The sequence below is a fragment of the Sus scrofa genome, chromosome 1, assembly GCF_000003025.6.
Source record: "Sus scrofa isolate TJ Tabasco breed Duroc chromosome 1, Sscrofa11.1, whole genome shotgun sequence".
In the NCBI taxonomy this organism is placed as follows: Eukaryota; Metazoa; Chordata; class Mammalia; order Artiodactyla; family Suidae; genus Sus; species Sus scrofa.
The window spans coordinates 65,632,635-65,659,284 of record NC_010443.5 but is presented as its reverse complement, the minus strand read 5'-3'; the positions used below and the strand labels follow the sequence as shown (position 1 = coordinate 65,659,284).

At 38.7% G+C, this 26,650-nt stretch overlaps 1 long non-coding RNA gene across 3 annotated transcripts in view; it reads left to right on the top strand.

Annotated features, from left to right (window-relative positions):
- LOC106508906 overlaps positions 1 to 26,650 on the top strand; it is a 369,867-nt gene that overhangs the window by 109,963 nt on the left and 233,254 nt on the right. The window contains exons 3-4 of one of the 3 annotated variants that reach the window (XR_002338704.1): positions 11,637 to 14,838; positions 15,053 to 15,651. The exons of the other annotated variants lie outside the window; for them this stretch is intronic. This is a non-coding gene — a long non-coding RNA (uncharacterized LOC106508906). Of the gene's footprint in view, positions 1 to 11,636; positions 14,839 to 15,052; positions 15,652 to 26,650 lie in introns of those variants that run through there. 3 annotated transcript variants of the gene reach the window in all.

The following is a 26,650-nucleotide window of genomic DNA, read 5'->3' as shown; positions in this document are numbered from 1 at the left end:
TAACCCCTTGCTTCTTAATGATGCTCCTGCTATGGGGGTGCCTGCGTGGTCAGCAGGTCTTTCTTAGCTAACTTGCAGGTGAATGTGTTAGTAAAAGATGCAAGATCCAAAGACTGAGCAGGTGACCTAGGTTTAAGACTCTTTCACAACCCACGAATAACAAAACTGCAATTTTAATGAACCAAAAGTCGTTTTACAATTTGAATTAATATGAAGATTTTGGAGTACTCCAAATAATCCAGAAAACAGATTAAATAACAGCAGCATCAAGCGGTAGCAGCCTTGTCCAGGAATACTGTAAAGAATGAATCAAGCAATACTTTTTGGTGGCGTATTGAGTGGCAATAGTTAAAACTTAATAACCATTAGTATGTGCTGAGCTCTTATTGTACATTAAGGCTTCTACTATGTCTTCAGAAACTTAAAGGAGAGGAAAAAGATGTGATGGGATTGAGATACTGATATCTAGGACATCCTCCAGTCTTTATATTTTTTCCCTAGTGGACTTGTCATCACAGGATCCCATTGACATCATATCCTATTTTGACATCATAGGAAGAGGGTCTATGTCTGATTCTTTTTCTGTACTGCTCATGTCTAACCTAATTTCCTGGTAGAGTAGTAGCTCCAATTAATATTTGTTGATAAAAAACAAAAAAAAATGTGAGTAAAATCTCATCTGGAAGATTCTAACTGTTCATAGGGTAAATTCTTAAGAAGTTACTTTTTTCAACCACATGTGAATTCTGAAGAGACAGGAAGGATTATCTCTTTATTTAGTACACCTTTTAAAAATGAGGCAAAGTATATTTCACGCATTCCCACAACATGAAAGCTAAATGAAGGGATTTTTTTTCAAGATTAACTCTTTTGTTTGAGAAATAACTTTCATAAGTCAATATAAAAAATTTCAATACAATTTTCAGTAAGGGAGTCTCACCCCACCTCCCAGAAGTTATAATATTGAAAAAAAATGGAGGCTCTAGTTTCTGCTATCAGTTAACACTGCACTGACTATTTGAATTTCCAAACTCTGTAGATTGGATATTTTTGAAAAAACGTCAGAATTTATTTAAATCATGACTAATGTTAAAGGCTAAGTTTTGATGGTTTTGAAAGTATATGCTTTTCTCTGGTCACATCTTAAAATTTTATAGATAAAACTATTATGGTCACTTATCTGGGGCTCAACATCATTATTTCTTTCTTGTTCAATTCATTGTAATAATTGAACAGCATCTCCCAATTCAGAGAGCCTTTCTTCACAGGACACCCTTTTCTTCCTCCTTGTCTCCGTAAAACAAAACTACATAGCATCAAACTTGATGCTTGGAAAGACACTGAAAACCTTCCAAATTTCTACTCAAGATATGAAGAGGAAGACTCAATAATTAAGACAAATAAAAGCAAGATTAGAGTTACTTTCTGGGACATGGACAGCTTCAGAGGTGGCTTTTAGTCTTTGTAAAAATGTGCTCTGGGGTTTAGGCTTTCCACACTTCCTTTCACTCATCCAAAATGAGCGAATGCATATGTAAATAAAACATCTACAAGAATTCTTATGTAAATAAAAAAATATAGCATTCAGAGAAAGAAAAGAGCAGTAATAAAGGAGAGCTAGTGCTGTGGGGCTTTGTGAACAAGAGAGGGAAGAATTTCTTTGTGCCACAACAAAACATAACCCTGCCCATGAAAGGAAGGAGACAGAAGGCTAGTTTCTGCTAAAAGCCTGGCTGCATGTAACTGACCCAGCGGAGGAAATCCTGGTTCCATCTCTAGGGCTCCTTAGCTGTTCAACATGGATCCTACATGCACGCAGGATACCTGCATCTGTTCTCAAAACAAAAGAGAAACCAATACCAGTCAGCAGAATTATTTTTGAAGCTGATTCAAGTGAGTTGTATTATTGTCCAAAGAGAAAGTTAAAGACTAGCAAACTGATAAGTGATGCCTTTAATTAAAGTTTTGGGGTCTTTGTTCAAATGCTGCTGATTGCTAACCAGAGGAGAATGGCCTTCCTTGCCTACTACCCTCTCAGATGAGGGTCCTAAACTTAGAGTTCCAAGTGCCCTGAGGAGATGGGCATTTAAAGTGTGAACAAAACTGGTACCACTTGAGCAAAATAGCAGTCATCCTCTGAGGTTGGCAGCCTCTCACTAAAATGTACTTTATGGATGTTGCCTTACTTTTATAACAATTCACATCTGGGCATAAGCCATAATAAGTTACCTGAGGGAGGCAGGGTTCTATGAGATATTCCTCAGCAATTAAGTCAGTAATTACAAATTATTGATATTGATGCTTTTTAGGTTCTGAGTAGTAAAGAGAGCTAATCACCATCTTGTATGCCTTTATCAAAAAGCTCAGAGAGAATAAAAATTGCTAAGTTAGTACATCCTTCTCATATTACTCGTCTGCCATTTGCTACACGGCAATTGTTCAATTTAAAACGTGTTATTGAGATATTTCTTTCAGTAATCATAAAGTTAGGCACTTGATTGAAAACACAAGCCAAATGTTTCACATAAGTTTTTCTTCTCCTCCCCAGTAATACATTATTAGATTTTTGTAACATAAAAGTTAAGCAAATTTGGATAAATTTACAGAGTTGGAAAAAAAGTAACTTTAAGGAAGTAGATTCCCATCACAGTTATTTGATATTTCACTTGTTTGCAAAGAGATGGTACTAATTTTTTTTTTGTACAGGTTGGAATAAAAAAGCCACAAACCTATTTTATACCTGGCTTTAGATTTTTGAAAAAACTTCAACATACTATTCAAACATGACAGGAGAAATCTGCCATTTGTCACACATTAATTAAAATATAATGAAAACTCTAACAGCTAGACAGAGCCTTTTGAAACAAGCTGAAAACAATCTAGATTAAAAAAAAAAATTTCCACAAAGGGAAAAACACACAAAGAAGCAGGAATCAATTACTACACAACACACAAAAATAAGTAAAGATTCAATGACGTTATTAAGAGTAGCTTTATCCCCAAAGTAATTATTACCAGTGCTTTCTGGGGTGGGAGAAAAATCCTACAGTAACTTTCAGTGAATCTCACTGACCTCTATCACAATGTGGATGTCTTCTCACCATAACTCAGTTCATAGAAAAGACATCTTGCTTTCTGAATATCACACCTGCAGTCGCCCGCCCTTGGGAATCATTCAATTCATTGGTAAACACAAGCCACATACATCAAAAGTTTCCACTTTTTCCAGCTCTTTTGAACACCGAGGTCCCTCCCCTCTCCCCAGGCTCCTTGCAGCTATCTAGGGAATCTTTCACTTTTTGTCCTTTCCCGACCCTTCTGGACCACATTTTCTCTTCTTATTCAGGCCATCTGCTCTCAAGGAAGGTACAACTTCTGTGAGAAAACAATCAGCAGCCCTAGCAATTAGCAGCTTTTGTGAACTCGCCTTTCAGCCACTGCCTATGAAGACATACACTGTGCAAATTACAATTCAAAGTATGATAGTAGTTTAAAAATAGTTTGTAATTGATACATTTCTGGCTGCAGCCTCCCCCCTTATCCTGTTAGTGGTACAACCTTCTTGCTCTTGACAGAAGTCTTTCTAAAGATCTGCTCAAGCCTCACTAAGCAGCTGTGAGTTAGGTCATTTTCCCAGGAGTTTTACATGTGGAAAACTGGGCATTAGTAAGGCCTCAAAAAGGACACCATCTGGCCCTAGTGAAAAAAAGGATCATGACACTTCCTGTGGTACCAACAGACCCTGATGAACCAGAAAGGAATTCAGTCCTGGACTGTGATCCAATAGAGACCAGCCCCACAGTCACCTCCGTGACAGCCAACTCCATTCATCTTAGCGGTTATCTCTTAGCACAATGGACTTTTGTGCCATGCTGTTTACTGAAGGCGGAGTAAAATCCATTTTGATTTTTGTGTTTCGTCTCAGTGCCTGTCCTCTTTCCTGGAACACACACCGCATCAGGAGGGAGTGAGATGCACAAAGAACAGTTCTTTCAGAGCCCATTCAAACTTCTCATTTTCCCTCCCACTGTACGTGGGACAGAAGAATAAAACCTTGGACTCTTCCGAGGCTTCCAAAAAGACCTTTTCCTGACATGGAAGAGCTAGTCCTCCCACTGTCGATAAGAATGGTTTTAAACTATACAGAACACCAGTTTTGTTTGTTTGTTTGTTTGGTATAAAAAAATTGAAATTTAAACTTGTAAAGAAATGTTATGGGGACACCTACTAGAAGAGTTAGGGTTACTGGTTCTGTTGAGCCCATTAGGTGTTGAAAGATCCTGTTAAAAACTACAGCATTAATCTCAACAATGAACCAGGTTTTCTATTTCAAAAAGAGAAGTGTCTGGGCCAAGCGAAATGAGAATGGACGCTGGTAACATTTTTCACTGTCTTAGCATTTATAAAGTCTTTTCTGGCTTCTTACTTGAGAGCATGGAAGGTGGGAAAGTCTGATTAACAATAGCAAATCCTTAATTCTAAATTTTTCTCTCTCAGCATACCATAAAACAAACAACGAACAAGCCACTTGACTCATTATCAGCAACTACGTGTATTGACAGCTATACATAGAAGTGCTTTCTAGACATAAAATATTATTCACCATGGATGATTGGGAAACTCTAAAACCGGCCATTCCAGAAATGAACTGTGGTCACTCAGGATAAAAAGGGGTTTCCATGTGAGGGCTTTTGTACCCTCTCCCACCACATCGAGGAGGACTTGTGCGATGGAAAGCCCCTTTCTTTGATCACAGAGTTCCCCTCTCAATTCCAGATTCTTCTTCATTATCCATTTTCCATCTTTTAAAAACATTCTTGTGACACTAAAATACTAAACCTTATCTTGTCTGCCCCTGGGGGCTTCAGCTGTACACAGACCCCAATCCTCCCCCACTGTTGCCCCCTTCAATAGAAAGCCATATTGTCCCACAAAGGGAGCGTGGGTTAGAGAAAATGATAAAGGCCCATCATTTTTCCTACTCCCAGATTTTGGTTTGGGGAGGGGTATAGAGAAGCTGCCCTTCTTCCAAATAAATCTTTTCTACCCGGATTTTAAAGAACTGGAAAAAGCCACCACACTGAATGAGCAGAATTTAATGAAGGAAAACATTTCTCTAGACTCAGATTCCTTGATGGAAATGATGGGGCTCTATTGTGGGAGGACAGAGCTGAAACTCATTTATTAATATGTGTGTCCGAGGCCTAATTATAGGCATTCTCTTTTAATGCAGGATTGTCACTATTGGCCTTATTTATAAAGTATCCTTTGAGAGAAGTTCAAAACCACAACCTGTAGTCATCAGTCAATTTTCTCTGGCTTCTGTAAGCCCAGGCAGCATATATTCTGAACATAAAGCCCACATTTTTGTAGAGAAGGCTCCCCATGTCATAATGAAAATACCTGCATGTAGCAGCTTGATTAGGAAGGAAGAAGAGAGAGAGGGGGAGAAAGAGTGCTTCTATTTTGACAGATCTAAAATCAGGGTCCAAAAGAGCCAGCATCCTCTTGCAGAAGTGTTGATGCAATATGCACATATATTTATTTATCCTGTCAGGAATTACCGGTTTTTATAGGATGCTTCTAATGGCTTAAATAAGGAAACTACCAGAGAAACTTTGAGGCAGGGATGGGTGGTGAGGGCCTGAAATCTGGCTGCTGAGTAGGGAGGCTGAACACTGGGAGCAGAGCTCAGTTGAAGGCAGAGGATGCAACTATGAGAAAAACAGCCTCTCAGGTATCAGAGGCAAGTCCCTAAAACAGAAGGAAGAGGAGAGAAAAAAGTAGTAACTCCTGCGGTAGGAAGGAACCCAGTTTTCCCCAGAGCTGCCAAACAGAAAATCTACTTTGCCACCAGGATGAGGGTTGAGAGATCCAGACTTTATCAAGCACATAAATGTTCAGTAAATTGGGACACGGATTTTTTTTCCTCGAAGATCACTGATCCTTTCTGTAAGAGTAATGAAGAGTTGTTTTGGTGTGTGTGTGTGTGTGTGTGTGTGTGTGTGTGTGTGTTTAAACAAAAGAACAATTGAAAACCTGGTAGATCATAAAGTAATTAATTTTACTTTTATTTCTTCTGATACTTTTTTAGTATTGATTTTGCAACATTAACATATTTGCCTAATCTTCAATGATCTTAAGAATTAAAATGTTAATTAAAAATATAAGGGCCGGTCAGTTGTTGGGGGGGAAGCCTGGCTTAAGCATTGTCTTAAATTGGAGGCTGTGCTCTCCTTCTCCCTCCCCTTCCCCGCCTCCCGAAGCAGCTCTGTTTTGAGGCAACAGTTCCCGAGGAAGAAAATGACAGAACCAGAAACAATTTGCTCCTTTAAGGATTTGAGAATGCTTATGTTGGAACCTCACAAAAGCGGCGTTATGTCCTTGAACATTCTAAAGATCATTGTTAATAGGATCAATTTTTGTGTGTTATTCAGCTGGATCCTTCCTAGTCTGTAAGAACTGCATTTCAGTTGAGGCACCCGGTGGCAATGGGGGGTGAGGGTGGGGGGAAAAGAGGGCCCAGCAAATTCCATGTGATCAGTTCAGCTGCAATAATCTCTTTTCTCCTTCTTGACGAAGCCACACATGAGAGCACTCTGGTGTCTTTCATCATTATTTGTCACCCTTTTGTGCAAAGCAACTTATATCCACAGCCATTCCAGCAATTAAAATGAAAAAGAACCAAACAGTATTCTCATTGAATGCTCCGAGGCCAGTGCCACCAAGTGCCATCCAACCTATTGAATGTCGGGTATCTAATGCCATTAGAGCTCTGTAAGTATTCTGTGAAAAAAACAAATAAATTGTTACATGCAGAATGTAGAGAAAGATTTAAAAAGATAAAATCTTTTAATGGCTTGGCAGTAGCTAGATCGCCCGGAACAGGCTCTCTCTTGGTGATAATGTGGAGAACTAAGCGATGGACAGGGATTCAGACTCACATGAAGAGACTGAGAGCTTCCAGGTTTGGTAGACAAGGAGTCACAGAGTGAAAGCAACTCAGTAAGAACCAGCCAATCTTGTTTCTGTTGAAATATCATCTGAAATGAATAAGGAAACTTTTATGAGCCTGATTCCCATTATTTAAATATTTCTCCAAAACTATAACGTGTCACCACATTCCTGGGAAAGGTACATTTTAATTTCCTTTCCTTGAAAAAGGCCAACTGAAAGAAAGTGAAGATAAACTTATGTTCCCAAAGCCACAGAATCAGGATTGAAGAAGGATGAGACTGGACTTTGGTGCTGATTTCAGGTCACATAGGCTGTCCCGTACGTGAAGAGACAGCAAACTATTTTCCTTATTCCACAGGCTGCACATTTATAATGTGATTTTTCTTCTGAAAATTTTAGGGTCACTATAAGACTATCAGTCTTGAATCAATGTATTTATTCTCCCTTTCAGGGTGTAGCTTTTAAAAAAATATCATTAATAAAGTTCTGTGAAAACCAAGAATACCCTTTCCCAGGCACTATATTACAAACTGCCTACGGATCCTTTATCTTGTCTTATAATTTAGTTGGGGGAAAAAAAAGATTTCTGCCTAAAATGGCAATTAGCATTTAAAATACCATGCTGCTGAAATTCTGAGGAGGTGCCAAGGACTTGAGTAGAGATAAAAAACTTTCTAGAGAATGTCCTGACCTGCTTGAGGAAAGGAGCAATGGCAAGTTTGGGAATGGTAAAGGTGGTTAAAATGCAGGAAACACTTTATGCACAGACATGCCATGTGCACAGGGGCATCTAGAAAGCACTTTGTACTCTGATGGCTGTTTCAGTGCTCCGTAAATCTGTTTGTCTGATGCAGAAAGGTTGGAACCAGAATTCCTGAGTAGTGATTTTGCTTTTTATGCCAGGGGTAGTGGAGCCCTGCAGGGTTGTCAGCAATGATAAGCTGGCTTTGGCTGATTTTTAAATGATCTTAGAAAATGGTCAGGTGACTGAGGGCAGAGGTGGGGCACAGAGTGTAGTTCCGTTGTGTTGGTAGGAGGATGAGCATCATCAATTACCCCAACCTGTGAGAGTAACATCAGAAAGAGCTGTCCCTCTTAAGACCCTCATCAGTGATCTTTAGGACATATAGCCCAGTATGTGGGGCTAAAACCTGGGGTGACTGGAGAGTTACGTTGTGGTCCAGAAAAGCACTTCTGTGTAATACTCTTAGGGTGCATTATGACTGGAAAGAAAACAGAAAGAAAGGATCTTTTTTCCCCACCCAAAATTGGAATTTGATGACAATCTCTTTACAGCCCCCTTGGGAATGGGAAATTCTAGTAGCCTCTTATATTAAATATTTTTACCTATGACTTCCCAAGGAAAGCTGTGTAGGGGATTCATTGTGGCTTTTGCAGATCTTTTAAAAATAAATACTTAATGTTTGACAAATGACACAGATTTCAGGTAAAGCCCTGTTGGGTTTCCCCCAAAAGTCTTTGTTTCTCTAACAACAACAACAAAAAAGAATTTTAATAAATGAAATATATCAGCCATTGGTTGGTCCAGGTGTTTCTGCTGCTGAATAATGATAGAGTTTGTCCCTTTAAAGTGACCATATTTCCTTACAATTTCTGGCAAAATGTGTGACTGAGATTATCAGTAGGGAGTGGCTGGCAATTTGGCTTTAAATTTCGTAAACTTTCTTGAATGCTTAATTGTTTGCTAAGATGTCAGCTGCAAGATTAGTGGAGCTGGAAAAAAAAAAAAAGTGTGCACTCACATTGGCCCTGTGTCTATTTTCAGTGTGAAAGGAACTGGCTGGAGAGTGTTGCAAACACTTGAAGCTATGCATTCTGCATTACAATGAAGTGGTGCTGTACCACACAATACTGCAGGTTTTTTTTTTTTTTTTTTTTTTTTTTTTTTTTTTTTTTTTAAGGGCATCATATCCAAAACCCTTTGAATGCAAAGCAAGAGCAACAGATGACAAATACTAGGATGCACTAAACACCAGAACAATTACATTAAAATGGACTTTGTCCAGACTGAATCCTTTCCAATTTCTACTTGGTAAATAATTAGCTCGAAAACTGCATAAGGACTCTTTAAAAAATATTGGAATGAGGCTGAGTTAGAATTAAAATAACAACAACAACGATTTGTCTTTCAAGAATTCTAGTATCTGATGAACGTATATGTGTGTGGGGGGTGTTTTCTGGTGATAGTTACGAATGTGTCATTTCACTTGGTCTTCCACCTATGAGGGAGAAAGAAAAATGTCATAAAATACATTCATATTTGGAATTCCTTTTCCTTTTTCTAGTAATTACTGTAAATACAAACTCTTTAGTTTTGTTGTACTACAGAGACTCCTAAAAATGATGTTACCTCCTCTCTCAATAATTCTTTTTTTCAAAGACTAATAAATACCATTTTTTAAGGACAAATGAAATTTAGCAGAATCACTTAGCATTTTAGGGACAAATAATAGTTAACCATCTACAGTGCAATTTGGAATTTCTAATCATCCTTAATGCCATGTAAATAAACAGAAATAGGGCTTAAGCTCAGGTCTTCGAATTCTAGTTCTTTATCCCCAACTCCAGATCAACCCCCAAAATATGAGTTATGGTAGAGAAGGAACATAGAGCCCCAATTTCAAATTTATTTTTATTTATATAGAGCAGATTTCAATATTAACTCTCCAGTCACCCCAGGTTTTAGCCCCACATACTGGGCTATATGTCCTAAAGATCACTGATGAGGGTCTTAAGAGGGACAGCTCTTTCTGATGTTACTCTCACAGGTTGGGGTAATTGATGATGCTCATCCTCATCCTATAGTTTGCCACTCTGTCTCTTCTGTTTAGAGTCTGTGATCCCTTCCTTCAATTTTAAATCTCTTTTCTTCTGGTCTTCCATAACACTTTTGGACTGTGAGACATTTGGTGATTATTGTATTTTGCTGTGTTAGCTACTTTGGTCATTGTTGCTAGGGTGATCTTCTTTTTTTAAAATCACCTAACACAGAGTATGACGTGTAGGAGGTGCTCAGTAGGTATTTGGAGGGTGAAAGAATGAGGGCAGGAAAGATGTGTGTACCTATATGTATGTGTTTTGCCTCCTTGATTAGGCTGCCAGCTCCTGGAGGGCACAGAAGGTATGTTATACTTTGGTGGCCCTGCCTCTGGTGCCCAGAATTCTGCTCCTGCAGGTTACATGGGGTAACGACAGGGGCTATTTGATGGTGATGAGGATGCAGCTATAACGGAGGAAACCAGGGAGGGAAGAGATGAGGGAGAAAACCAAAAAGAAAGGAAAATTTAGAGCAGAGAATCCAGTTAAACTGCAGATTCTCTCCTCAAGTTATCTCAAATTGCTCTTTTATTTTAGTCAAAAGGGGAAATAGGACACATGAGAAGAGAGAAACTCAGAAAGTAGAAAAATATAAATTATGGCTTTAAGTGTGAGCAGCACTTTGATTTACCACATCATTTGCTCGTACAACAAATACTAGATTTTTCTAATGAGTTACTAGTTAGTGAATTTGCACTGTTTTCTGTAAAGTTATTGAGAAATTGGAGTTTTGTGGAAATATGGGGAATTTCATAAAGATAATTCCTAAAACTCAGGAAATTATAATTTTTTTTTCCCCTAGTGAATACACTTAACAGGCTACAGACTCTCAAATGTGATACATTTGGCAAAGAATAGGCCCTGTCATGAAACCTGAAAGAGGTCTGTGCCATTATTAATCTGCTACCCAGGCAACACTTTTGGGCCCTTAATGAATAGCCTCTAATTGGCTGTGATTGGCCCACATACCCAGGAGCTGTTCACCAAAACCATTTTCTTTCCCAAGACTTTACAACTTTTCCTCCATCTGCAATAAAGGAAGATTATCCTGCTCAGAATACAGTATATTTTCACCAAATATCTCAGTGACTTGTGTGACTAATTATTCCATTAAGATTTTAAAATATGTATTTCTGGTTTTATACATATAACCCCCAAATTAAAGTGAAAATAATAACTTGAATTAAAAACAACTCTTCGATAATAAAGAACCTCTGTATCTAAACTATAGATCACTTGATTCTTGGAGTTTAGATAACTCAGGAAAAAATAGCATCATTGTTTATGTTGCTAAAAAACAAAGATGAGAGAAGATGCTATTTTTATGTGTTTAATAATTTGGGGGCATGGAGGGAATCCTTTGATCCATCTATTAGTGATATTAGAAATACCTCAGGGACAAGGGCTATGATTTTCCCCAGTTTCCTGTCTCAGGGTTCTGCCTGCAAGGTCAAGTATTTCTAAGGACCCCCCTCAGAGTGAAGTGGGTTGAGGGAATCGGGTGCAGCAAAGGAGCAGAGGCTAGGGCGGAATAGCACTACTGCCAGCCTCACCCCCATTCTGTAGGAGTCCACTAAGTAACTCCTCTTCCCAGCTCAGCAATGCCATCTCTTCTCTCTTCTTCATCACCGCAAAGGATCTCTTGCATGACTATCATTATTTTGTTGTTTGTTCATTTGTAACCTTTCACATGAATTTATATAAGATATTCAAAGGCTTAAAAAATAATCTATAAACAAATGTAAGCCTATTTGTGACAACTCCTACAGAGGTGTACATAGGGACTTTTGGTAAAGGAAGCACGACTCCATGCTACAACCTTCTTTCCATTCCTCTCCAAGGGAAATGAAATGATGCTTCCTGACTTGGCCATAGTGCCTTTTCCATGACCACAGCCTGGTCCCTGTGTGGGAGTTTCTTCTACCTCAGCATCAAAACTTTAATGTCAACTCAGAACTCCAAACCAGAGTGACCTGTTGGAGGACATCGTTGAAACTGGGACAAAGATGGTGCTCCTTCAGGAAGAAGAGATGGGTAGAAACAGGACCTTTGTGAGGGAGCAGAATGCGAGACACAGAGGAGAAGATCAAAGAGAGAAAGGAAGGGAGGGTAGGAGGAAGAGAGCACTGGGTGAGGGATGGTAGGAGAGGAAAGATGGGAATAAAGCATGGGTCATGTGGCAGTCTGTCTTTGTGAACTGTTCTGTGTAGGGATGAGTTGCAGATGCTCATCTTGGCCAGAAAGGGGGAAAGTCCAAGAGGTTTTCTGGACTAGGGCAAGGTACATTAATATATGAAGAAATTAAAAATTGGATAAAGATTCCATTTAACTTGATTTTGATTAATTATGCAATAAACTTGAATTCCTGTGATGCAATGCCTGTTAGAAGGTCATTTTAATCCTCAGAAAGTCATTGTAATCCTCCTGAAGAACATGGTAGCAGTCTTCTCCTTCTTGGAATACCATTGTTACTAAGTCTTGGAACTCTAGGAGAGTATAATTTTGAAACTACAGAATGTCTCATACCATTGCTGAAAATGTTAGAAGCACTGCCTTCATTTTTGCAAAATCATGTGTTTGCAGTTCATCTAGGAAGGAAGGGAAAAAACTAGACTTTTGTTGTCTCTGTGTGAGGGGAAAGGGTAGGGAAATGGGATGGTCAGTCATGATCATGTGCGGAAGAACAGGAAGTATCACAGAGTCATTTGTAGGAACCAGAAGTCCACAGAGAAAGAAAACTCTTATAGGAAAACTTGGTGTCATCACTTCACTTCCTGACAAGACTGTAAAGGTGCTAAGGAGCCGTGCACCTGGCAGCCTACTGCAGGCTTGTCTGTTATTTTTCTTGCTCTTCGAAATGTCGAATCACTTATACTATTTTTTAATTCTTTGTCAGTGGACAGATAATTGGCAGAGAAAACCAAGAACAGAAATTCTCTCAGAATATCCTGGTTATGATTTACAAGCTTCGGATTTTTTTCTGTCATGGGGAGAAACATCAGAGAGCAGGAGCTGGGAAATGCTCGGCTGGTATCAGAATTCCTTTCTTTATATTGAAAACTGCAGCTTCGAAACCAAAATTGGCATACAGTTTAAAGTTTCTCCCATCTAAATACCAACAATCTTTGAGATATTATCGATAGAGTGATCAGAATTCACAAATTTTAAATCAGACAAACTCTCCTGCTTTGAGATTTTATTATAGACCCATGATATAAGGCAACTATTTGCCTCTCAATTTGTATTTGTTATGTTATTTTATAATTACAAGTAACACATGCTGGCTGTAACATATGAGACAGTACCAAGATAGATAATGAAAAATTTCTCATCCTCTACCTACATTTCCATTTCACTGAGACCAGCCTTATAAAGGTTTGGTGTACTTTTCCCAGGCCTTTCTTCAAGCTCATACCAGCATGTACAGATACATCTCTGCATATGTATTTTTGCTTTCTACAAAAATGATGCCATCTTGTAAAAATTTCTCTGAAACTTGGTTTTGTTTTAACCTAATAGTAACATATTAAGAATATCCCCTTTGGTTAGGTATACACTCAAATCACTGTTTTTTTTAACAGCTGCGTAACAATATTCCACAGCATGGAATCCACCCAACCATTCCTCAGATGATAGGTACTTTTTTCATACCATCCCCTCCATCCAAGTGCTGTGGAAAAACCTCTTGAAATATTTTATACTATTTGTTACTCTTTTGTTTTAGAAGACTTCAAGTCAGTTAATATGAAACATAGTTGGACATGAAGCAGGCTTCAAGAATTGCTCTTCTAGGTGCATTTGGAGTAGGAATTTAGTTTTAAAGTTCCTATATAAAGACATGTGCAAGATTCTATGTGAAAAGAGGTGCGTGTCTAAACTATATAAGTTCACATTATTGAAATAGGATTTTCAGAGACTCGGGAAACCACTGAACAGAAACTTAGAGGTAAGCATGGACTTGTATTTTTATGATCCCTTCTTCCATGAAAGGCCAAGTCCTTTGCAGTCATCCTAGCAGCCATGAGTGGGATATGAGGCCACTTGTATATCAAAGAGAGTGGAGGCATGAAGAATTGGAAACAAGGTCTTCTAATGCTCAAAGGAGAACAGGGATATACTGGTTGAAGAACACTCAATATTTTAAATTCTGAATAGAGGCAAAGAATGAGCTGAGGGGTGGTAATCCACATCCATAAACACTCTGCTTTACAAAAGGACGTAAGTTCTGGGAGTAAAGTTGCCATAGTGAATGGCCCAGGAGTAGGGCTTCATGACGGTGCTGTCTATGGCTTCGAGAGAGCCTCCACACTAAACCACCTTACATCTCAGCACCCGCAACTATACACATTCAGAATGAACAAACTGTAATGCTGACTCATATCTTCCTTGGCATAGCCAATAGTTCCTGTAAATAGAACACCCTGGAAGTGCATTTAAAACAAAATTGATTCAGGGAAAAAAAGAAGAGATTTAGGACAAAGTGAGGTGTATCTTTATTCTGCACTATGGACCTGCAAGGATAAAAGTCTTCTCTGAAAATGGAAAGCTTGAATTGTGGCAAAGTACATTGAGTAATACAATTAATAGTGGCCAGTATTTGATTAAATAGTCTATCTTGGTGAGGTAGAATTTCAATCTTGACTTTGGATTGAGTTCATAATCCTATTTCAGGCTGATTCCCCACCCCTCCCTTTTTTCCTAATTCTTAATAAATTGGAACGGTAACCACTCTAAACCTCCTTTCTGTGTAATGGTGAAGAATGCGATAATCAGTCTCATGTTTGGGGGTGGGGCCAAGGTTAGCTGAAGTGGGCACCACATCACTGGGCACCACATCACTGGGGCAGGTACGAGGACGTAAGGAGGGCAGAAAATGGCGGTCACTCCCACTGCTATTTTGTAGCCTTCATTTTCTTCTCTGTAGTGACAAACTTGAACATTCTGTGTCTACTTCCAGCCTCTCTGCTGGTGTTGAATCCAGTGCGCTGCTACTTCACTGCCCTTCATCCGGTCCCACTGTCCCTTGTGCAGAAGGCACAGCAGGTATTTCTCCTACATCCCCCCCCCGCCCCCACCTGGTGCAAGCCACAGTGTAGATGTTCAATCTAATCTTGATCAACAGTTGAGCGGCCTTTTCTCCCCCTTTCATTTTGGCTCCTCCTCCTACTGGAAACACTGGTATTTCTGTGTGTGAACAATGAAAGGAAGCATTTTTTTGTTTAACGGCCCAGGCATTTTGTCTCTGCTGTCTTTCTAGTCAACATTTCCTCTCTGTCACGAAACCTGCATCTTGGCTGGAGCCCTTCTGCACACTTGGTCTGCCTTCTGCATCCCCTCCTCTCATCCAGGTTGGTATTCGCCAAGAGTTGGTCCATGGATTTGAGTCAGTCCTTGCTGAATTTTCCAAAGGGAAACAAAGAAGCACACGTGTGTGCACTTGCACACACACATGCACACCATGGTGATTTTATGTCTCATAAGGCTAGATTCATCCTTAAATTGTCCTTATTTTGAGGTTTTCTTCCCCTTGTTTTTAGTGTGAAAATTTGTCTTCCTAAATAAAGTCATGGTTATTCCAGTTGGAATTATTTTTGGTTTTAATAGTATTATACAGAAAAATTGAGTCAGCAACATTCTGTAAGTTTCTTAACGTTTCATGAAATCTTGTAATCACTCTTCTAAATCTACGACATCTCTGACAATGTCATCCTTGGTGCAAGTCCTCTGGCAGGAAGGAGCTGACTCAGTTATCACTCTCTATTCTGAAGTCCTCCTGCATTTGCCACCTTTATTACTCACTTGTTCATTCAAAGCATGTATCCAGAATTCACAAGAAAATAGGTCCCGGAGTTCCCGTCGTGGCGCAGTGGTTAACGAATCCGACTAGGAACCATGAGGTTGCGGGTTCGATCCCTGCCCTTGCTCAGTGGGTTAACGATCCGGTGTTGCCGTGAGCTGTGGTGTAGGTCGCAGATGCGGCTCGGATCCCGCGTTGCTGTGGCTCTGGCATAGGCTGGTGTCACAGCTCCGATTAGACCCCTAGCCTGGGAACCTCCATATGCCGCAGGAGCGGCCCAACAAATGGCAAAAGACAAAAAAAAAAAAAAAAAAAAAAATAGGTCCCAAGCTGAGCACTGTGGGTACGTAAGGAGAGTAGGTGCGATTCCTGCCCTCATAGGACTTAAAGTTTACTAGGAGAATACAATTACAAATTGGAAAAATGCTCTGAGGGGAAAAAATGCATGTTCCCTGAATGAAAATAACAGGCGAGGCTATTTTCATATTGAGAAACAAGGTAACCTCTGAGACCCAAAGGGTGAGAATGGATCATCCAGGAGAGGGGAGGTTGTGTTGAGGGGTTTTGAAGGGCAGGGGATAGTCCAGGTATAGAAGGAACAGCAGTTGAGCTGGGAACACACTTGGTGAACATCAGGTTGTATAGAGAGGATGGAGCTGCAGAGGTAGGCGGGGACCAGATAGGCTGAGCTTGCAAGTCATACTTAAGACTTGTTAGCTTATCTTAAGTTCCGTGGACAGCCAAGGAAAGGTTTAAGTAAGTGACTGATATGATGATTAAGTTTGCATTTTAAAACTAAAGGTGAGCAGGATGGAAAGTGGGGTGCTAGCGAGGAGGGTCCTCAGAATCCAGGTGTAAGGGGATGGTGCCTTATGGTTTCCTAGCTAGAAAAAGTAAGTGGATTTTAAGAAAAAGTTTAGGGCATATTCTGGGTTTTTTTTTTTTTGTTGTTGTTTTTGTTTTTTGATAAGTACCTTTAGAGTCAAGAGTAATTTCATTCCCAAACAAGCTAAAATATGAATTGCTTGTTCGTTTTGGTTTTAGGTGCTAAAGTGGTATCATTAGCTAACACTTGCCTAGTACTTTGGAGCTTACAGTCCAGTGAAGGAGCTAGAGAAACAAAGAGGCTCACACATTGTCTACTGATAAGAGCTTGCGATAAACAGAAGCACCAGGGTGCTGTCCAAGAAGAGAGGAGTGACAATTTACAGAACCAAGTGACATAATATTGGGGAGATGGCTTTGAAGTAAGTCATGTCTGCAGTGAAATTGAAGATGACTGTGAAATTAAGTTCATAAGCGGGAATAACTTACCATTTAAAAGAAACAGAAGCCATGAGTAAGCAATATTAAGGAAAGCGTAATAGAGAGGGGAGGGGTACTGTGGCCATGTTCCAGGCAAGAGGACAGCACAGGTGCGAAGGCGTGGAGTGGAGAGCTTGGTGTAGAATAAAGTTATTGCTGATGACATCTACTGCTTGGTGGCTCTTCCCAAATTGATCCGTTTTTTACGTTACATGAAGACTCGGTGGTAAATGAGACGCATGCAACAGGTTTAATTACAGGAAGTGAGATGGGGGTCAACCAGCTGTTGGGAACCATACCTAATTACCAGCCTGTTCTGGTGGATGACCTCTCCTTGGCTGGCTGCTGAGTCATGTAGGCACAGTGTTTTCTGGTTGGCACTCACAGAATCGATGAATTGCTGCACCAGCGCTTTTGATGTTCCACACTGACATACATACAGCGTTTTGAACGTGAGGTACTTTGCTTCTATCCTATGCATTGCAAAATGTTAATTCTGCAATGGTGACAGGGCAAGGTAGTTTATTGAGACCAGACAACTTCAGAAGTAGCCAACATTATTTTTCTTAAGCTCCCCAATCAGTTGCTCTCAAACAGAAGAAACTGTAGCAAATAAATTAAAATCATGAGAGAGGCAACAGACACAGAGAAGAGAGAACAGAGATCCCAACTAAAGATTAAAGGCATTCAAAGGAAGAAACAAACAATTTGAACACCAAATTGTTTTCATTATGGTAGGTTTTTTAATATGTTTTAATAGCTTGTAGGATAGATTAGAACATCTTCTTCTTACTTTTCAAATTTTCCCTGGTTATTCTTTTATAAAACCGTGATAATTCTTAAAATTAGCGCTTTAATTTTCTTGGTAGTAGCCCTTAAAATATTTCTTGAATTTCTTTTTTATTTTCAAAAATATTCCTTATAAAGACCCAGCATTCACCTATAAATGTATATTCATTTACACATGAATAGATAGGAGTAGATGTATATTTATATATTTGCATAAGAATTATAGCAGTGTCTTCTATAGTAATATATAAGTATATATATTTATTGTACAGTTACTTAGTATATGAAAGATTTTTACTTGGACTCATAAAATGGACAGATTACATTCATTAAATGTGCATTATACAAATAGGTTAGCCCTTTGGTTATTCCTTGTATGGAAAAAATAAAGTAGACCTTTAAAAATCAGTTAGGGGAAGTTCCCGTCATGGCTCAGTTGTTAACAAACCCGGCTAGTATCCATGAAGACATGGGTTTGATCCCTGACCTTGCTCAGTGGATTAAGAATCCGGGATTGCTGTGAGCTGCGGTATAGGTCACAGACGCGGCTCAGACCCTGCATTGCTGTGGCTCTGGCATAGGCTGGCAGCTACAGGTCCGATTAGACCCCTAGCCTGGGAATTTCCATATGCCTCAGGGACACCCTTAAAAAGCAAAAAAATAAATAAATAAAAAATAAATAAAAATCAGGGAGTTCCCGTTGTGGCACAGTGGAAACAAATCCGACTAGTATCCATGAGGATGTGGGTTTGATCCCTGGCCTTGCACAGTGGGTCAGGGATCTGGCATTGCTGTGAGCTGTGGTGTAGGTCACAGACCCAGCTTGGAGCCCACGTTGCTGTGGCTATGGCTGTGTAGGCCAGCAGTTGTAGCTCACATTTGACCCCTAGCCTGGGAACTTCCATGTGCCATGGGTGCAGCCCTAAAAAGACACACACACACACACACACACACACACACACACACACACACACACACTCAGTTAAATGCACTGACGTGGAAACATTCTTGGTGTTTTAAACTTTCATATCTTAAAGCACAGGAAACACAGTTTTTACACAGTGCAGGAACACTGGTAGGCTCAAGAATATATATTTAACTGAAAGAATCTGAGAACTATTTAGACAGAGGGTACACATGACCTGTGATTGCCACACTTCACACTATCTTTCTGTGGAAGGTAACTTCTATTAGATAGAATAATTCAAGTTATGAAGTAGCTTCTTTGAAATTGAGCTCCATTTTTGGTGAGAAACAACGCCTCTTTCTCCATCTCTAGGCAATTTATACACTCCAATCTTCAGGAAGAAGCCAATTTAAACTGGTAACTTTGGAGTTATAATAAACTTTACAGATATGTTCAGTGAATTGGAACTTCAAATTTATCCCTAAATGTTTTCAGAGTGGATCACAGATTTTTTTCATTTCCCTTTTTTTCCCTTCAGTTAATTCAGCAACATAATTCATTAGCCAGACTTCAGCTCCTTGATGACTAGTGAAACGATTTTAGCCTTATTTTACCTGTCTACAAGGAGAGGATCTTCTTGCATTAATTATGACTAATACTTTAAAATTGTGGTTTTCTCAAAAGGCTATGCAAAAAGTGTCTTCCTTCTGATCCAGCATATTCCCAAGCATCTTTTTGACAGGAGGAAGCCTTTTTTTTTCCTTGGGATTCAAAGTCCTTGGGTGGAGTTTTGGCAGCAGCTTTGTCTGTGGGTAGTCTTGTCTCTTTTAAGCGTTCAAAAGTAGCAGCTGTAGCTGCAGATAAAAGGGTGATATTTACACATGGACGAGACATTTGTGGCCTGCTCGTCTGACTTTTATACCCACCAGGAGCAATCTCTGAGTGGTTCCATCTCTCTATATATGAAGAGCACATTTATGTGTTAGTGTGTGTATGTGTGTGCACATGTGTGTGTGTGTGTATGTATGTGTGTTCATATGCCCACACATCTACACTATTTATCAAATATTTTGTTGAATTATTTCAAGGTTAGGGTATTGATTGAAACTGCATATGTATTTTGTGGAGTGTATTTCCCACAGGATCATGATGGTTAGAGAAGCTCTTTTTTTTTTTTTTTTTTTTGGTTTTTGCATAGTACATTCATTCTCTTTTTAATTGGATCACTAGGGGGTTATTAACATTGCTCTAGTTGAGGAAGTAGAAACCTAGTGGCCTAAAACAGTCAAGACACTATTAAATTACCTAATTCACAGTAATATTTGTCTCTCTCTCTTCTTACTGGGCATGCATGTGTGTTTCATGTCCATGCGTGTGTGTTCAGGGTTGGAGGGGGCACGGGCGGAGGTGGTTCCCATACCGGGAAGGTTTCAAAAAAATCACTAACCAGGATAGTTGGACAAATATTTGACATTCTCTACCCCTCAGACTATTTCTAGAGCACTGACGTCTCCATATTCTTTGTAGAGACTTTGCTGCTTTATCAAATCGACTTTTCATAGAAAGTTGTCTTAGCACACAAAGAAGAGTTACAGTAAGAATTTTGGCCAATCTCTGGGCGGCACCACAGATTCTCAGTCCATCCATTTGACCAACCCCTTTCCTTCCATTGAGAAAAGTGTATAAATTATCTTTCAGTATCAATAAAAGCAAAGAAATAGCCCAAGTATGCCTTCTCTTTAAGGGTCTTCTTACAACACATCTGAAAAAAAGGATAGACGCCCCCCTCCCCCAGTATAATTGCTTCTCCCTTTTTGCTCCCTTTTTCCCATCCCTCCTAGGCCTGTTATGGCAACTGGTCACTTATGGAATTTCAGTAAATTTTCTTCTCTCAAAATGATACTCTGGTCTCAGCAGAGGGGTGATATGTGGAAGGCCATACTTTATTTCCCTTTCTATAAAATGCTCCACTCCACCAGAACAAAGCTAGTGTCCTTAGTAGGAATTTGGGAGGAAACTAGAGGTTATTACAGGGGAGATGAGAAAAACAATAATGCAAAACAGATTTTAATGTGACTTTTCAAAGAGATAAAAGTATCAAACCCTCCACAGGTATAGGTTGTTATGGATGCTCCAGTTCCTACTCTTGTGTCCCTAGTTGGAGGCACATTTTTGAGAGAGGGAGGGAGGGAGGGAGGGAGGGGAGGGGGGAGAGAGAGAGAGAGAGAGAAATGGAGGGACAGAGAGAGAGGAAGAGAGGATAAAGGGAGAGGGAAGAGAGAGAGAGAGAGAGAGATCACAAGAGCCCTCGAGTCAAGCATAAGGGTCCAAGGTGAATATTGGTGAGCTGAGTTAAGTCCCTTCATTTGTGTAAAGGGAAACTCTCTCCTTCATTTTCCTTGTGGTTTGGAGTTTTTAGGTGGAAATATATACACAGAAACAAACATACACAAGGAAACACACGCTTGTAGACATGTCATGTGGTTATTGAGCACCTGAATTATAGCTAGTTCCAGCTGAAGTGGGTTGTAGTGTAAAAAATGTGTGTGATTTTTTGAACAGTTAGCATTAAAAAAATGTAAACTGGATTTCTCTTGTAGCACAGTGGGTTAAGGATCCAGTGTTGTTATTGCAGAGGCTTGAGTTGCTGCTATGGCACAAGTTCAATCCCAGGGAACTTCCACATACTTTGGGCATGGCCAAAAAAAAAAAAAAAAAAAAAGTAAACTAAACTACCTCATTAATAATTATTTTGATTACATATTGAGTAATATTTTGTATATATTGTGTTAAAATACATAATTACACTTTTAAAAATCTTTTGAATATAGCTCCTAGAAAATTCTAGAAAATGAAGTTTCTAGAAGAAGATTATGTATGTGGTTTGCATTATATTTCTTTTGGACAGCCCTGGTCCAGAGCTATATTACAGAAGAGAAATGTTTTCTTAACAATAGCTTAATTAGAAATGATTTCTCCTGTTTAATTTTATATAAAGTAAATTTTATTTACCCTTTTCTCATTCTTGAGATGACTTTGATCAAAAATGTCCCTCAGAATAAGCTTTGAATTTACAATTTTATCTTTATTTTAGGTCAGATTAAATTTTTATGTAGGTAGACATTCTTCTCCTAACATGTTCCTATAACTAGAGAGGAAAGTATGTAGTTTATTTTCCCTTCTTCCCTATAGATGTCTCACTGTTGGGTAGGGTGAGCATAGGGAAAATTGTTGGCCTTTAATCAACATGTTACTGTTTATTCTGTGCTAGTTCCTCATAGCTTATCTCAAATTCTTTCTTACACATTCAAAAGGTATTGCCATTTCCATTTTAGAAAGAAAAAACTAAAATGGTAGAGGTGACCTATCCAAGGCTAGGGGCTAGGGGTGCTGGAATGGCAATGTAAGTGCCCAAGTCTCCATTCTTCACTGTGCTAAGCACCATCCAGGCAGAAGAACTGTGTTACACAATTAACTTTATGATCATAATGTAAAGATCAATTCATTACTCTTAATTTGCGTGTGTATTATATATCATATGAATGATGCATTTGGCAAGTTGGTCAACAGAGGGAAAACGTTCCTCAAACCATCAAAATAAAGATGCAAAATGGAAAAGGACTCTTTGGGTTCAAAGGCAATGAGTATGAAAAAAAGTTCATACATATTTTGAGACAACAGTGATTTTAGAAACAATGAAATTAATTAAAAATCTTCAAAGAAAAAAATACTGTTATGTTTATTAGCCTGCTTTTGAAGTTACCCTTTCTTAACTTTTGAAATTACTGAATTAGTTGCATCTTCTCTAAGACCCTCGATCAGGCTTTTATCCAAATTTGTGCTTGTTCTATTTTTCTAATATGCAAACGGTCTGACTTATGCATATGCACTGCATGAATACTTAGTAAACCCTTGGTGCACAAGTACCTTATTCCAGGCTTTGAGTTATATATGCTGGGCATACAGCTATGAATATAACATGGTCCTTGACCTCCTAGGAGTCAATGTGTCTGGAGAAGTAGTGCTGACAGACTTCTGGGGTAACAGGATGGGCACTTGCTGGGCAGAATTCAAAGATGGCTTCCAAGATTCTATCTTCTGGTTCAAGTCCCTCCTTTTGAGCCTGTGAATAACCTATGAATATGATTGGATAGCAGTCTTATAATTAGGTTACTAATCACTTTAATTTGGATTAATCAAAGGGGAGACTATCCAGAAGGGCCTGACCTAATCAGGAGAACCCTTTACAGGCACTGGGTCCCTTCTGAAGTGAGAGATATTGGAAGTGGGAGAGGCCCTATGGAGGAGGCCATATGGTCCCAAGAGTAGTTTGTAGAAGATGATAGCCATCCCTGGCTGCTGGTTATGAGATAACAGGGACTCTAGTTCTACAACTGTAAGGAAATGATTGATGCAAACAAGCTGGGATGGGGGAGTGGCTGGAAGTGGATCTCTCCCTAATTGAGACTTCAGATGAGGACATAGCTGGTTGACATCTTGATGTCAGCCTTATGGACACCATGAGCAGAGAACTCTACCATGTGTACTTGGACTTTGGACCTACAGAACTCTTAGCTAATAAGCGAGTTATTTTAGGTTAAGTCTATGGTATTTGCTACACAGCAATAGAAAACCCACACATGACCTTACACCATCCTAGGTAGGTTATGTTTGGAAAATACTTCACAGGAAAAAAGAATAGCTGAGCCGAGTCTTGAAGGATGAGTAGGAGTGACACAACAGAGAAGTGATCTGTGAAGTAAGGGTGGTATGTGGAGAGAAAGATTTTGGAGAAGCCTCAGCCTTGACTGCACACTGCAATTACCTGGGGAGTTAAACAACTGATGATTTGGCCCCACTTTTTGGGATTCTGACATAATTTGTCTGGGTTGCAACCAGGGCTTCAAGATTGAAGAGATCTACCCTGGTGATTCTAAAGTGCCACAAAGTTGAGGACTATGTTTTAGACAGAGTAAAGAACTACAGAAAGAGTAGAATTATAAAAAGGGTAGAACTACTATGGCAGCTGTGTCAAAGGGTAGGATGGAATGGGAAACTGGGTAAAAAAATAATTAAAAAAAAAGACCAGATAGTAAACTTTTTTTTTCCCCCCAAATCAAAATCAAACTGAAGCTATTGTTGAAACCCTTGGATAGATAGTCACTTGATTAGCAAATGGTGGATGTATGTGGGGTGCTAAGGAATGGGAGGGAAAGCGTTCTGGGAGGGTAGGGAATGTTGGCAATTTTCAGTTAAATTTCAAGGATTTAAACAAAGGAAATACTCAATAAATGCTGAATGAATGAAAATGATTGGGTGTACTTGAGAGAGAAGCTGGAGTATCATATATAGGCAAGAAAAGCTATCTACCTAGTTTATAATCTGGGTGATTGTACCTATAATTTTCTTTCTTTCAGGACATAGTATTTTTCCCAAAAATGAATCCTCTTCCTACTGCTTGCCTCATTGCTTTCATCTGAAATGGGAGATGATTCTTTATTTTCACTACTACAAGCTTCATATGGCTAATACCAGCACAAAAGAAAAGTAGATCTTAGGTTGTTTGAATAGCTGTAAAATGTTCAGCTCAAAAGTAAGCTCTATAGTGAGATAGGTAGATGAGCACAGGATATATAAGGAGTATTCAGGAAAGGATATTTGAGCAAATTATACCCAGGTCCTTGACTGATTGGGGTTCGTTGAATGAACTCCATTCTTTTCCACTTATTAAATGCTTATTACTCCATGCCTAGTCCTGGACAAAGTGCTCTGCATTCATTTTGATGCAACATTTCATTTAATAGTCACCAAACATATTGAGATAGAGGGTAAAGCCTTCATTTTACATCTGGTGATTAAAAAATTTAGGTACTTGATATCTAAGTAATGGAGCCATGATTTAAAAATGAAATCAGTATGACTCCAAAACTAGGACCTTAACCACTATGTTAAGAGTAGTTCTGTTTGGGAAGGGTAATAGTAACAGCTTCTAAATTTTTCTATTGTGACAGAATACATTCAATCTTCAGATACACTATAAAGAAGAATTTTATTTCTAGAAAAAGCACTAATTGACTTATTGATTTCCCTTTCAAATAAACTAATGATGCAACATCAGTTTTGGAATTAGTTTATTAACTAATAAAGAAGATTTTGAATTATGTTAAAATAGTCTGGTGGTTTTTTTTTTCCACTTCAGAAACAAGAACAAACAGGTAAGAGACGTTCAAAATCTGAATCACTGAAAGCAAGCTGTCAATTTTTCAACTCAGGTGCTGTGACGCCTAATATATATATAAATATGCATACATGATTTTATAAATACACAGGACTATCAGATACATTCATTAGACAACTTTATACAGAATGAGTTATGTTTTCAAGATGTGTTTCTTTGATATTTAGATTATTAAATTTTGACTGTGATATAAAATTGCATAAAGTAGGAAAAACTAAAAAAAAAAGTTTTTTGTCTATTTGATCATCTCTTTTCAATGTAAACTCCCCAAAGTGCAAGTATCTTATCTTTTTATGTGTTGGGCATTTAACTCACAGGGTATTGCATATGGTAATGTGCTGAAAAATAATTGAATTCATTGTTTAAAAATTTGAATTATTTCATGTGTATGTAATATTCATGGTAGAGCCATAATAATTGTGGTGTATCCTAGAGATAAAATTATGTGATTATTATTTCCATTTCACTTTTCAAATTTATTTACAATCTTGTTTTTGGTTTGGATGCCACAAACTAAATGCCACAAACATTCTTCTGTTTAATTCACAGCAAATCCGTAAAGTTTTATCCTAAAGGGTCACATGTGAATTGTGTAGAGGTGACTGGCAGAATATGATATTAATAGGTTATTGACTTGTTAGGTCTTAAAGAGCCAGAGGGAACATCCCTTGCAGCCTCTGCAATGCACTGGAGGTTTGTTTCATTGATTGGTCTGTTTAACCCATCATCTCCAGGCATTTAAACAATGATATACGCTTGACAAACCTAATATTTCATTTTCTATCTGGGGACCATGGAACAGAAATTAAAGGAAAGAAAGACAAATGGACAGATATACAAGCAGAAAATGATGATAAATGTGAGAGAGAAGGAAGAGACAAATACAACACAGACCAAAATTTGGATCAGTAAATTCTGGAATCGGTAAATGCACAACCTCACAGCAAATGTAATTCACAGGAGGTGGGTAGGGAAAGGATTTAACATTTCTATTGTGAACAAAATTCAGATTTAGATACAGAACAGCCAACAAACCAAAAAAAGATATCAAATAAACAGTGGGTGGTTTTTTTTGTGGTGTGTGTGTGTGTGAGAGAGAGAGAGAAAGCCATTCTTTAAAGTGTTTTGAATATTTCTGTAAAGATCAAATCTGCTTTTTTAAACTTCGAAGGGGGTGCCATGGCATGAGAAATGCTGTCTTTATTTTTTTTTTTTCTGTCACCAGCTGGAAAAAGTGATACTTTACAATAGCCTGCCTTAGGTCCCTTAAATATCTCTCTAGTGTGATGGAGAACTGAGCAAAAGTAAATATATATATATATAAAATGTACACAATATATATGATATATATCATTATATATATGATAAAAATATTTCTCAAAGACTAGTATTCTGTGGGACTTGGTCTCATTAAAATTCCATCCTTAATATACAGTGTCCCTGGAAACAGAACAGTCACACCCTACTATGTATCAGGAACACAGGATGAGGAGGCTCTGTCAGCATAAGTGACATGATGTTTGGGTAGCTTCATCTTCTGGGAAAGGCAGGATATTGGGAAAGTAAAAACTGAGGATCAAGGGAGCCACATCTTCATTCACACCCTTTAGTATCTGGAAGTGTCTGTGCTAAGTGACTTTTTAGCTTTTAAAATGTGTGCCCTATAAAAAAATCTAGATTTTATTTGCTTCTCTTAATAACTACGAAGCAACAGTATTTAAATTCAGAAAGTACATCGACTCCTGCTGAGGTCTTTAAGAACTTCAGAAATCTCATTCTATTAACAAAGAGTTACTTTCTATTGATGTGTGATGTGTTA